The 13,173-nt window shown below is 38.1% G+C and overlaps 1 protein-coding gene across 4 annotated transcripts in view; it reads right to left on the bottom strand.

Moving 5' to 3' along the window:
- LOC128694634 (rho guanine nucleotide exchange factor 11) overlaps window positions 1-13,173 on the bottom strand; it is a 542,499-nt gene that overhangs the window by 326,331 nt on the left and 202,995 nt on the right. The gene's annotated exons all lie outside the window — the stretch shown is intronic.

The following is a 13,173-nucleotide window of genomic DNA, read 5'->3' as shown; positions in this document are numbered from 1 at the left end:
CCATTTAAGCCAGGGTTCTTGCCAAATGGCATTTTCAGTAAATTTTTTTTTTCGCTCGTAACTTGGATTTCGGCTCGTAACTCAAAGCAAAAAATCGACCGAGCAATGACTCGTAACTCGAAAAACTCGTAAGATGGGGCACTCATAAGGCAAGGTACCACTGTATATTGTAAAGTACCTGTAATTAGAAAATGTGATAATCATTGTTTTAAAATATGTAAAAATACTGCCATTGGCTTACAAGGCAAACACGAAGACCTGGATTAAATTACCCTTCAACTTCAAATGGTCAGAAATATTTTTTGCATGAGGCCAAGGTACAATGCAGGAAAACCAGGCTCCAGGACTGTAGGTCTTTCCTATCTCAACACTCTCAATGACAGGTAAATTTTACAACCTTCTAACTTTTACACACACATCTTTATTGCACAGTATAACCAAACCAGTTTTAGAACTTCACAAGGTATGTACAGTGGACCCCCGGTTAACGATATTTTTTCACTCCAGAAGTATGTTCAGGTGCCAGTACTGACCGAATTTGTTCCCATAAGAAATATGTGAAGTAGATTAGTCCATTTCAGACCCCCAAACATACACGTACAAACGCACTTACATAAATACACTTACATAATTGGTCACATTTGGAGGTAATCGTTATGCGGGGGTCCACTGTACTGTGTATAACAGACTTTGCTACTTCTGCTTGAAAACAACTCCACTCAACCATACAATGAAAACTTTTTTTTTTGAACACAACAACCATCTCCCACTGAGACAGGGTGACCCGAAAAAGAAGAAATGTAAAGTTTCCTTTTTTTTTTTATACATTTAGTAATTTTAATTTATACAGGAGAATGGGTTAGTTGAAAAACTATTTCAAGCAATGTTTTTTGCAACATAAATGGCCTTTCATTGTCCTTTCCTGATCTAACATGGATCAAGGCATAACTGAAGAGTAAGAAACATCAATATAAAAACAAACTATCATGCAATTTTCTATAGTTTAAAGAACATTGGTGGTTATGAAGAGAAGCATTTGCCATTTAAAACTGAATATGATATACTGCACACTCATGGGAGGAGACTGGTATTCCTATTCTAAGCAATGCATCAATTGTCTGCTACCATATTCAACATTGATAATACAGTAATTGTCCCCAAATTTGAAAGGGTTCACCTTAATTCAAATAAGTCCAATTACATGCACTACAGCATTCACAAAAAATGTTAAACCCATGTGTTATTCAGTATAGACAAGACTGATATGAATAAGTTAATGAGAAATGCCATAGGGTTAAATGATATGAATAATGACAATGTTAAGTAAGTCATTCAGCAATAAACGAATCATGATAAAGATGTTTCACCAAATATTCAGTGATGCAGATATTACTGATGTACTGTACCACTAGTCATGAACCCTGATGCTGAGAGAATAACAAAAGCAATGAGAAACCTGTTGATGAAAATCCTTTTACAATGGAAAAATGTATACAGCACTGTATATAATGAAGATAAACTTGTATTCTTTCTGGAGAAAAAGTAATATACCAGCATTACCAGGCAGTTAATAGTGGACATGAGTATGGAATGAGATGCACTGATCAAACAGAGACTGTAAAACCTATATTCACTGTGGTACCCTTTATTCCCTCAGCTTACTGTATTTAGGTTGGTAGATAGCAACCACCCAGGGAGGTACTACCGTCCTGCCAAGCGAGTGTAAAATGAGAGCCTGTAATAGTTTTACATGATGGTAGGATTTCTGGTGTCTTTTGTCTGTCTCATAAATAAGCAAGATTACAGGTATGTCTTGCTACTTCTACTTACACTTAGGTCACACTACACATAATAAATTTATTTATACACACTCATCCGAGTTTTCTTTGATTTTATCTTAATAGTTCTTGTTTATTTCCTCTCATCTCCATGGGGAAGTGAAACAGAATTCTTCCTCTGTAAGCCATGCGTGTTGTAAGAGGTGACTAAAATGCCGGGAGCAAGGGGCTAGTAACCCCTTCTCCTGTATAAATTACTAAATTTAAAAAGAGAAACTTTCGTTTTTCTTTTTGGGCCACACTGCCTCGGTGGGATACAGCCAGTTTGTTGAAAGAAGAAGAAAGAAGTTGTTTTTCTTATTACTTTTCCATTTATATCCATGGGGAAGTGGAATAAGTATCTTTTCTCCGTAAACCATGCGTGTTGTAAAAGTCAACTGAAATGCAGGGAACAATGGGCTAGTAACCCCTTTTCCTGTAAAGATTACTAAAAAGAAGAAGAAGAAATTTGTCAAAGTGGGATGTCTGAATGTGCATGGATGTAGTGCAAATAATAAGAAAGAGATGACTGTGGATGCTATGAATGAGAAGAAGCTGGATGTCCTGGCTTTAAGTGAAACAAAGCTGAAGGGGGTGGGAGAGTTTCAGTGGAGATAAGTATAAATGGGATTAAGTCAGGGGTTTCACATAAAGTTAGAGCTAAAGGAGAAGTAGCAATAATGTTGAAGGATAAGCTATGGCAGGAAAAGAGTATAAATGTATTAATTCAAGGATTGTGTGGAGTAAAATAAAGGTTGGATGTGAAAATGGGTTATAGTAAGTGTATATGCACCTGGAGAAGAGAGAAGCGTAGAGAAGAGAGAGAAGTTTTGGGAATTGTTCAGCGAGTGTGTGGGGAGTTTTGAACCAAGTGTGAGAGTACTTGTGGTTGGGGATTTCAATGCTAAAGTGAGTAAAAATGTTGTGGAGGGAGTAATAGGTAAATTTGGGGTGCCAGGGGTAAATGAAAATGGGGGGCCTTTAACTGAGCTGTGTAGAAAAAGGTTTGGTAATAATACATATTTTATGAAAAAGAGGATAAATTAATATACAACCTATGATATAGCATGTAATGAAAGTAGTTTGTTAGATTATATATTGGTGGATAAAAGGTTGTATGGTGTAGGAGGTAGGTTACTGAAAGCAGTGAAGAGTTTTTACGAGGATAGTGAGGCTCAAGTTAGAGTATGTAGGAAAGAGGGAAATTTTTTTCCCAGTAAAAGTAGGCCTTAGACAAGGATGTGTGATGTCACCGTGGTTGTTTAATATATTTATAGATGGGGTTGTAAGAGAAGTAAATGCGAGGGTCTTGGCAAGAGGCGTGGAGTTAAAAGATAAAGAATCACACACAAAGTGGGAGTTGTCACAGCTGCTCTTTGCTGATGACACTGTGCTCTTGGGAGATTCTGAAGAGAAGCTGCAGAGATTGGTGGATGAATTTGGTAGGGTGTGCAAAAGAAGAAAATTAAAGGTGAATACAGGAAAGAGTAAGGTTATGAGGATAACAAAAAGATTAGGTGATGAAAGATTGAATATCAGATTGGAGGGAGAGAGTATGGAGGAGGTGAACGTATTCAGATATTTGGGAGTGGACGTGTCAGCGGATGGGTCTATGAAAGATGAGGTGAATCATAGAACTGATGAGGGAAAAAGAGTGAGTGGTGCACTTAGGAGTCTGTGGAGACAAAGAACTTTGTCCTTGGAGGCAAAGAGGGGAATGTATGAGAGTATAGTTTTACCAACGCTCTTATATGGGTGTGAAGCGTGGGTGATGAATGTTGCAGCGAGGAGAAGGCTGGAGGCAGTGGAGATGTCATGTCTGAGGGCAATGTGTGGTGTGAATATAATGCAGAGAATTCGTAGTTTGGAAGTTAGGAGGAGGTGCGGGATTACCAAAACTGTTGTCCAGAGGGCTGAGGAAGGGTTGTTGAGGTGGTTCGGACATGTAGAGAGAATGGAGCGAAACAGAATGACTTCAAGAGTGTATCAGTCTGTAGTGGAAGGAAGGCGGGGTAGGGGTCGGCCTAGGAAGGGTTGGAGGGAGGGGGTAAAGGAGGTTTTGTGTGCGAGGGGCTTGGACTTCCAGCAGGCATGCGTGAGCGTGTTTGATAGGAGTGAATGGAGACAAATGGTTTTTAATACTTGACGTGCTGTTGGAGTGTGAGCAAAGTAACATGTATGAAGGGATTCAGGGAAACCGGCAGGCCGGACTTGAGTCCTGGAGATGGGAAGTACAGTGCCTGCACTCTGAAGGAGGGGTGTTAATGTTGCAGTTTAAACTGTAGTGTAAAGCACCCTTCTGGCAAGACAGTGATGGAGCGAATGATGGTGAAAGTTTTTCTTTTTCGGGCCACCCTGCCTTGGTGGGAATCGGCCAGTGTGATAATAAAAAAAAAAAAAGGTTGATGGGTAAGCTTAAGGATGTACATGTTTACAGAGGGGCAACTGATATATCGGATCATTAATTAGTTGTAGCTACAGTTACAGTAAGATGAAGATGGGACAAAAGGAAAATGGCAACAAGTAAGAGAGAGGTGAAAGTGTATAAACTAAGGGAGGAAGAAGTTCGGGTGAGATATAAGCAACTACTGGCAGAAAGGTGGGCTAGTGCAAGTATGAGTAGTGGGGGGGTTGAAGAGGGTTGGAATAGTTTTAAAAATGCAGTATTAGAATGTGGGGCAGAAGTTCTTGGCTATAAGAGGGTGGGTGCAGGAGGAAAAAGGAGTGATTGGTGGAATGATGAAATAAAGGGTTTGATAAAAGAGAAAAAGTTAGCTTATGAAAGGTTTTTATAAAGCAGAAGTGTTATAAGAAGAGCAGAGTATATGTAGAGTAAAAAAAAGGTGACGAGAGTGGTGAGAGAGTGTAAAAGGAGAGCAGATGATAGAGAGAGGCACTGTCAAGATATTTTGATGAAAATAAGAAAAAAAATTGGGGTGAGATAAACAAGTTAAGAAAGCCTAGGGAACCAATGAATTTGTCAGTTAAAAAGAGAGTAGGGGAGTTAGTAGATGGGGAGATGGAGATATTGGGTAGATGGCGGGAATATTTTGAGGAACTTTTAAATATCGATGAAGACAGGGAGGCAGTAATTTCATGCACTGGCCAGGGAGATATACCATCTTTTAGGAGTGAAGACAAGCAGGATGTGAATGTGGGGGAGGTGCGTGGTGAGGCATTACGTAGAATGAAAGGGAGAAAGCAGCTGGAACTGATGGGATCATGACAGAAATGTTAAAATCAGGGAGGGATATAGTGTTGGAGTGGATGGTATTTTTTTTAATAAATGTATGAAAGAGGGGAAGGTACCTAGGGATTGGCAAAGAGCATGTATTATTCCTTTATATAAAGGGAAGGGGGACAAAAGAGATTATAAAAATTATTGAGGAGTAAGTTTACTGAGTATGCTGGGAGCAAGGGGCTAGAAACCCCTACTCCTGTACAAATTATTAAATTTAAAAAGAAAAACTTTCGTTTTTCTTTTTCGGCCACCCTGCCTTGGAGGGATACGGCCGGTTTGTTGAAAAAAAAAAAAACTTTACCGAGTATACCAGGAAAAGTGTATAGTAGGGTTATTATTGGAAGAATTAGAGGCAAGACAAAATGTAGGATTGCAGATGAGCAAGGCGGCTTTAGAGTGGGTGGGGGATGTGAAGATCAAGTATTTACATTGAAGCATATATGTGAACAGTATTTATATAAAGGTAGGGAAGTTTTTATTGCATTTATGGATTTAGAAAAGGCATATGATAGAGTGGATAGGGGAGCAATGTGGCAGATGTTGCAAGTATATGGAATAGGTAGTAAGTTACTAAATGCTGTAGAGAGTTTTTCTGAGGATAGTGAGCTTGGGTTAGGGTGTGTAGAAGAGAGGGAGACTACTTCCACGTAAAGGTGGGTCGTAGACAGGGATGTGTAATATCACCATGGTTGTTTAATATATTTATAGATGGAGTTGTAAAAGAAGTAAATGCTAGGGTGTTGGAGAGAGGGGTGGGATTAAATTATGGGGAATCAAATACAAAAATGGGAACTGACACAGTTACTTTTTGCTGATGATACTGTGCTTATGGGAGAATCTAAAGAAAATTTGCAAAGTTTAGTGGATGAGTTTGGGAGTGTGTGTAAAGGTAGAAAGTTGAAAGTGAACATAGGAAAGAGTAAGGTGATGAGGGCATCAAATGATTTAGATAAAGAAAAATTGGATATCAAACTGGAGAGGAGTATGGAAGAAGTGAATGTTTTCAGATATTTGGGAGCTGACGTGTCAGCGGATGGATGTATGAAGGATGAGGTTAACCATAGAACTGATGAAGGAAAAAAGGTGAGTGGTACATTGAGGTATATGTGGAGACAAAAAACATTATCTATGGAGGCAAAGAAGGGAATGTATGAAAGCACAGTGGTATCAACACTCTTATATGGGCGTGAAGCTTGGGTTGTAAATGCTGCAGCGAGGAGGTGGCTGGAGACAGTGGAGATGCCCTGTCTAAGGGCAATGTGTGATGTAAATATTATGCAGAGAATTTGGAGTGTGGAAATTAGGAGGTGTGGAGTTAGTAAAAGTATTAGTCAGCGGGCTGATAAGGGGTTGTTGGGGTGGTTTGGTCATTTAGAGAGAATGGATCAAAGTAGAATGACATGGAGAGTGTATAAATCTGTAGGGAAAGGAAGGCAGGGTAGAAGTCGTCCTCAGAATGGTTGGAGGGAGGGGCTTGGACTTCCAGCAAGCATGCATGAGTGTGTTAAATAGGAGTGAATGGAGACAAATGGTATTTGGGATGTGACGAGCTGCTGGAGTGTGAGCAGGGTAATATTTAGTAAAGGGATTCAGGGAAACCGGTTATTTTTATATAGCTGGACTTCAGTACTGGAAATGGGAAGTACAATGCCTGCACTTTAAAGGAGGGGTTTGGGATATTGGCAGTTTGGAGGGATATGTTATATATCTTTACATATGCTTCTAAACTATCGTATCTGGGCACCTCTACAAAAGCAGTGATTATGTATGAGTGAAGTGAAAGTGTTGAATGATGATGTACGTATTTTCTTTTTGGGGATTTTCTTTCTTTTTGGGTCACATGCCTAGGTGGGAGATGGCCAACATGTTAAAAAAAGACAATTTGTATGAATTATGAAAATATTGAAGTTCTGAAGAGCTCCTATTCTGGGTATGCTTGTTTACAGGTACTAGACTGTATTTTAACTTTCACTTGTAGACTATATCTGTTATTGGTTATGAGGAATCATCATCCACAGTTTGGTCTCAGACTAGACTTAATAAATCATAAAAGAAATATTACATCAATAAGAACTATTGCATGAAGAAACACAAAGGAATATGAAGACAAGTGTGTAGTGAATAAAACTAGAAATTTGAAAAATTTACTGAACATCTTATACATGTATAAGACAGAAAGAAAGAAAGAGCCAGCAATCCTGAAAGAATGAAAAATATTTCCAACTTGTGTGAAGGGATGGTAGTACCTCCCTGAGTAGTTGCTGCTTACCAACCTAATTGCTAGCTACCATGGTCTCACTTGAAATATATGGTATGAATATAATGCAGAGAATCCGTAGTTTGGAAATTAGAAGGTGTGGGATTACTAAGAGTATTATCCAGAAGGCTGAGGAGGAGTTGTTGAGGTGGTTCAGACATGTAGAGAGGCTGCAACAAAATAGAATGACTTTGAGAGCACATAAATCTGTTGTGGAAGGAAGGCGATATAGGGGTCATCCTAGGAAAGGATGGAGGGAGGGGGTAAAGGAGGTTCTGTATGCAAGGGGTTTGGACTTTCAGCAAGCATGCACGAGCATGTTAGATACCAGTGAGTGGAGACAAATGGTTTTTAGGACTTGACGTGCTGTTGGAGTGTGAGCAAGGGAGATTTGTGAAGGGATTCAGGGAAATCAGCAGGCTGGACTCAAGTCCTGGAGGTTGGAATTACAGTGCCTGCACCCTGAAGAAGGGGTGTTAATATTGAAGTTTTATAACTGTAGTGTAAGTGCACCTCTGGCAAGACATAAATGGAGTGATTGATGATTAAAGTTTTTCTTTTTCGGGCCACTCTGCCTTGGTGGGAAATTTATTTATTTATTTATTTATTTATTTAAAAATTTGTGCACACATACAGAGGTACAAAAAATACAGATAAGAGCAGCATGCCAAAGCCACTTATACTATGCATAGCATTACGGGCTGGCTTAAAATTAACTTAAGATGAACTAAGCAATGATGACATCAGTGATAAAACTTTAATGTAAACAGATTACTATAAAGCACAAGTGAGTATTACAAAGACAGGTCATATGGTTGTATGCATTGTTGTACATTCAGTGGAATGGAGTATTCTGTTAGGTAGTGTATTTAAAAAATAATAAAGTTAGATTGGGTTTTAGGTTTAACATTTATGTGATATAATTGTGAGAAACATTTAAGATATACAATTTATAAGGTTCAGTTATTCAGTATTTATTTGGTTTTGGGTGAGTAAGTGATCTTTGAGAAGAGACTTGAATTTATAAACAGGTAGTGTTTCTTTTATATTTACAGGTAATGAGTTCCAGATTTTAGGGCCTTTTATGTGCATTGAGTTTTTGCATAGTGTGAGATGGACACGAGGAACATCAAAGAGTGATCTGTGCCTTGTGTTATGGTCATGTGTTCTGTTGAGGTTGGCAAGGAGATGTTTGAGGGGAGGGTTAATATCAGAGTTAAGTGTTCTATGTATGTAATAGGTGCAGTAATAAGTATGAATGTTTTGTATGGTGAATAGGTTTAGTGTATTGAATATTGGTGGAGTGTGCTGCCTATAGTGAGAATTTGTTATCATTCTAACTGCAGCCTTTTGTTGGGTAATTAGTGGTCTGAGATGGTTACTTGTTGTTGAGCCCCATGCACAAATTCCATAGGTGAGATAGGGGTAAATAAGAGAGTGATATAGGGCCAGGAGGGCTGACTGTGGAGCATAGTACCGTATCTTCGATAGTATGCCTACAGTCTTGGAAATTTTCTTAGAAATTTGTTGTATATGTGTATGAAATTTGAGTCTATTATCAAGGTGGATTCCTAAGAATTTTCCCTCTGTTAGCTTTGTGATAGGTGATCCGTTTATCATTATGTTAAGAGGGACATCTGTAGCTCTGTTACCAAACTGCATGAAGTAGGTTTTGTCAATGTTTAGTGTAAGTTTGTTAGTCCTCATCCAGGTAGATATTTTCTGTAATTCGGTATTTACAGTATTGGCTAGCGTGACTGGGCTCGGGTGGGAGAAGACGTATGTAGTGTCATCTGCAAATAGTGTGGGTTTGAGTAATTGCGAAGCATTTGGTAGGTCATTTATGTATAGGAGAAAGAGAAGAGGGCCAAGGACACTTCCCTGTGGGACACCAACTGTAATTGGTTGTGCAGAAGAGTTTGCCCCATTTGCATACACATATTGGCTTCTGTTGCTGAGGTATGACTTGAGGTAGTTGAGGGAGTGCCCTCTTATACCATAGTGTGACAATTTTACGTGGAGCAAGTCATGGTTAACTGTATCAAAAGCTTTACGTAAGTCAATGAAGATCCCCAGTGGGACTTCTTTTTTCTCTATTGCAGTGTATATATGTTCTAGCATGTGTATAATAGCATCATTAGTATTTTTATTTGGCCTGAATCCAAATTGGCAGGGGTTGAGTATGTTTTGGGAGATAATGTAGGAGTAGATTCGTTTATGAATTAATTTTTCGAAGATTTTTGAGAGAGGGTGTAAGTTGGATATTGGCCTATAGTTATTCAACTCTGTTTGGTCTCCTCCTTTGTGGATCGGGGTGACCCTTGCTATTTTGAGTACTGTAGGGAAGGTGGAGGATTCAATGGATTTGTTAAAGAGTGTTGCAATGATTGGTGATAGCACTTGTGACACTTTTTTGTATATAAAGGGTGGTAAGGTATTTAAATCTCCTGCCTTGTTTTTTAGCGTGTTGATAATAAGGGAGACTTCGTATGGGTTAGTCGGAGCTAGGAACAGTGTGTTCGGGTAGTTGCCAGTGAGGTAGTCATTTGGTGGGGTATCTGAGCTTGGGATTTTATTGGCAAGGTTTTGTCCTATAGTGGAGAAGAAGTCATTGAGTCTGTTTGCTGTTTCTGTTGGTGGGAGTTGGGGTTCATCTGATTTTGCTAATTTTATTTCGCTATTTTGTGATATCTTTTTTGTTCCTAGAATTTCTGATAGGGTTTTCCAGGTCTTTTTTATATCACCTCGTAAGTTGGATAATCTGTTCTCATAATACAATTTTTTTGCCCTTCTTATCAGGCTGGTTAGGATTGACGAGTAACGTTTTGTTTGGTCTCTGGTTATGTGACCCAGTCTGTACTGTTTTTCATATTGGTGTTTTGTATTTATGGATTTGAGAATGCTGGGTGTTAACCAGGGACTGTTCAGTCTCTTAGCTGTCATCTGTTTAGTTTTTTTAGGGCAGTGCTTGTTATAGAGGTATTGGGTCTTTTTTAGAAAATTATTAATACATTCGTCAATATCTGTATAGATTTCTAGCTCAGTGTGCCAGTCAATGTTTGCTACTGCTGTTGTGAAGTTATTAATGGCTGCCTCATTGTGAAGTCTGAAGGTGACTTTAGTAGTGTCTTGGGGTAATTTACCAAGAGTTGTTATGAGAAAAGTAGGGTAGTGGTCTGTGGTATTATCTGTAATTATGCCTGATTTTAAAGGGGATATGGTGTTGGTCCAGATGTGGTCAAGTAGGGAAACACTAGTCTCTGTAACTCTTGTAGGTTTTGTTACTGTTGGTAGCAACATACAGTTACTCATTGTGTTTGTGAATTCAGTAACGTGTGGGTCCTGGTCTTGCAGGAGATTTATATTGAAGTCACCTGAGAGTAGTAAGTGATCTTTGTTCATGCGTGCATCAGTTATCATACTTCCTAGGTTTTGACTAAATTGGCTAATGTTTGACTGTGGAACTCTGTAAATGTTTATCAATGTGAGAGGTTTTTGTAGGTATTTGGATTTGAATTTGGCTATTATATATTCCCCATGTTCATCCCTTGTGCAAGTATTAGTGATACATTCTAGTTGGTCTGAGTAGTATATGGCTGTGCCACCCCCTTGTTGGTCTGGCCTACAGTTGTGTATGGCTGTGTAACCAGGAATGGCATAGACATCTGTACTATCAGGCTTTAGCCAGGTTTCAGTTAGTGTAATGATGGACATATTGGCATGTAAGGAGTTTAGTAATGCTATGAGGTCATCGTAATGCTTGCTTAAAGATCTGATATTGTAGTTAAAGATAGTTATGTTGTTGTTGGCACTGAGAAGTGCCTTTGATTGTTCTGCAGTGTAGTAATTACAGTAACTGTTTGATTCATTTAAGTCATTAAATAAGAGGTTGGTATCAGGATCAATGCTTGTAATCATAAGATTTGTAGTGAATCTATAGTTAGAATTAAGTATAAAACAAAGTAAATAGTCTTAAGCTAAAAAAATAGCACCTGAATTATTTAACAAATGTAAAATAATGAGCTTGGGAATATGATAGTAGGTAGTACTATAAAGGTAATTCTTTAAAGTTAGAATTATAGTATAAAATAATAATATAAAAGGGACTAATGTAAGTTGTGGTGAACAATAAAGTGGTAATCAAATAAATGAGCTTTGGAATATAATGGCAAAATTGTGAACTTATTCTACTTTAGCATCTGAGAATAGCACCTTGATTATTTTAACAATTGTGAATGTATAAACTAGGGTAGTTATATAAAGCTAAAATAAAGGAGAAAATATATAAGGGACTAAATTTAAGTAATGGTAAACAAAGTTAAATGGACAGGTGGTCACTATGAAATAATATTGGTTTAGGAGTAAGATCTGATTTGTAATACTAAATAAATTGAGCAGTTTATTGCACAATAAAAGTAAAAAAAAAAATGAGGTAGTTGGTACTAGCTAGCAAAAGATAGTTTTGGTACTTGCAAAAATGTAATTGGAATATACACTAATTGCATACACAATGAAAAGTGACTAAAAAAACAAGTAGTGATAAACAAAATTAAATGGACAGGTAAGAATAATGAATATTATTAATTTGGAGTAAGATTTGACTTGTAATTTAAAATTATGAGCAATTAATAGCAGTAAGAAAGAAGTATAGAGTATTGGAGGTATTTCATTAGCTAGTGATGAAAAATAATAAAAATAATAATGTACAATATAATAGTAACGTACACTATATGCACCACACGTATATATGTATTAAGGGCACTTATCTAATCTGTTACAGAAATGTCAGCTTTTCTAAGGAAGGTAGAGAAATCGTGTTCATTTGAGATAGTATATTGTTGTCCTGTTGATGTTTTCCTTACTAGTATTTTCCCATCTCGCGTGAAACACTGATGTATTTTGTTTTCCTGTTTAAGTTTTCTCAGCCTGAACAGAAGGTTTTGACGTTTTTTTGTTAGACACTCATTTATGTACACTCCATTTTTCATTGTAATTGCTGATTTAATTAAGTCCTTTCTTTTATCGTATGAATGAAGTCGGATCATTATACTGTGTTTACTTCCTGGTTTTCCTAGCAAACGTGTTTCTTTGATTTCATTGTTTTGCACGATGACTTGTACGTGGTTCTGTATTATCCTGATAGCAGTTTCTTTGCACTGTGCTTGTGTTATGTCACTAGGAATGTGTGGACTGTTTATTATTACTGCATCAGACAACTTATCTTGTTCAGTTTTGTCGTCTTGGAAATCAAGGTATTCATTTAGTCGAGTGTGCATGTTCTGATTCCAGTCCTTGATTGCTTCTTCAACCTTCATATTTATTGTTGTTATTTGCTCAGTGTGACTGGCTATAGCTGCTTTTAGAGTATTTTCTGTGTCAACACTTCCCGATGTAATCTTCTCTTCAAGGTTTTGGATCTTATTCTCGAGGTTGGTTATCTTGGATTCTCGTCGCTCGAGTGTTGCTTTGATATCTTTGATTTCATTTTCTAGAGCAACGATGTAGTCCTTGATATTGTCAGGAATAATCATACCTGAGTTATCATGGGTGAATCCTTTGAAGGGAGTGGAGTTGGAGGGGGAGTCAGCCATGTTTGTTGTTGTTGTTGTTGTTCCTTGGGTGGCGGCGGTGAGGGGGGTTGATGATACACTGGCGTCCTGCTGGGTAGACAAGTTGAGTTCTAGGGTCCTTGCTGTTATTCTTTTATTACTGGTGTTGTTTCTTCTGCGATATCCTTTCATAGTATCACTGAAGTAGATACTGTGTAGCAATGGAGGAGAAGGCTTGTTTTCTCGGAGCTTGGGTTAAGTGATTGTCTGGCAGCGGAGGCAGTGTTTGGGTTAGCAGGGCTGTCTTCC

This window comes from Cherax quadricarinatus, chromosome 51, assembly GCF_038502225.1.
Source record: "Cherax quadricarinatus isolate ZL_2023a chromosome 51, ASM3850222v1, whole genome shotgun sequence".
In the NCBI taxonomy this organism is placed as follows: domain Eukaryota; kingdom Metazoa; phylum Arthropoda; class Malacostraca; order Decapoda; family Parastacidae; genus Cherax; species Cherax quadricarinatus.
Note: the sequence above shows the minus strand (reverse complement) of the source record. Positions and strands in the feature narration are given on the sequence as shown.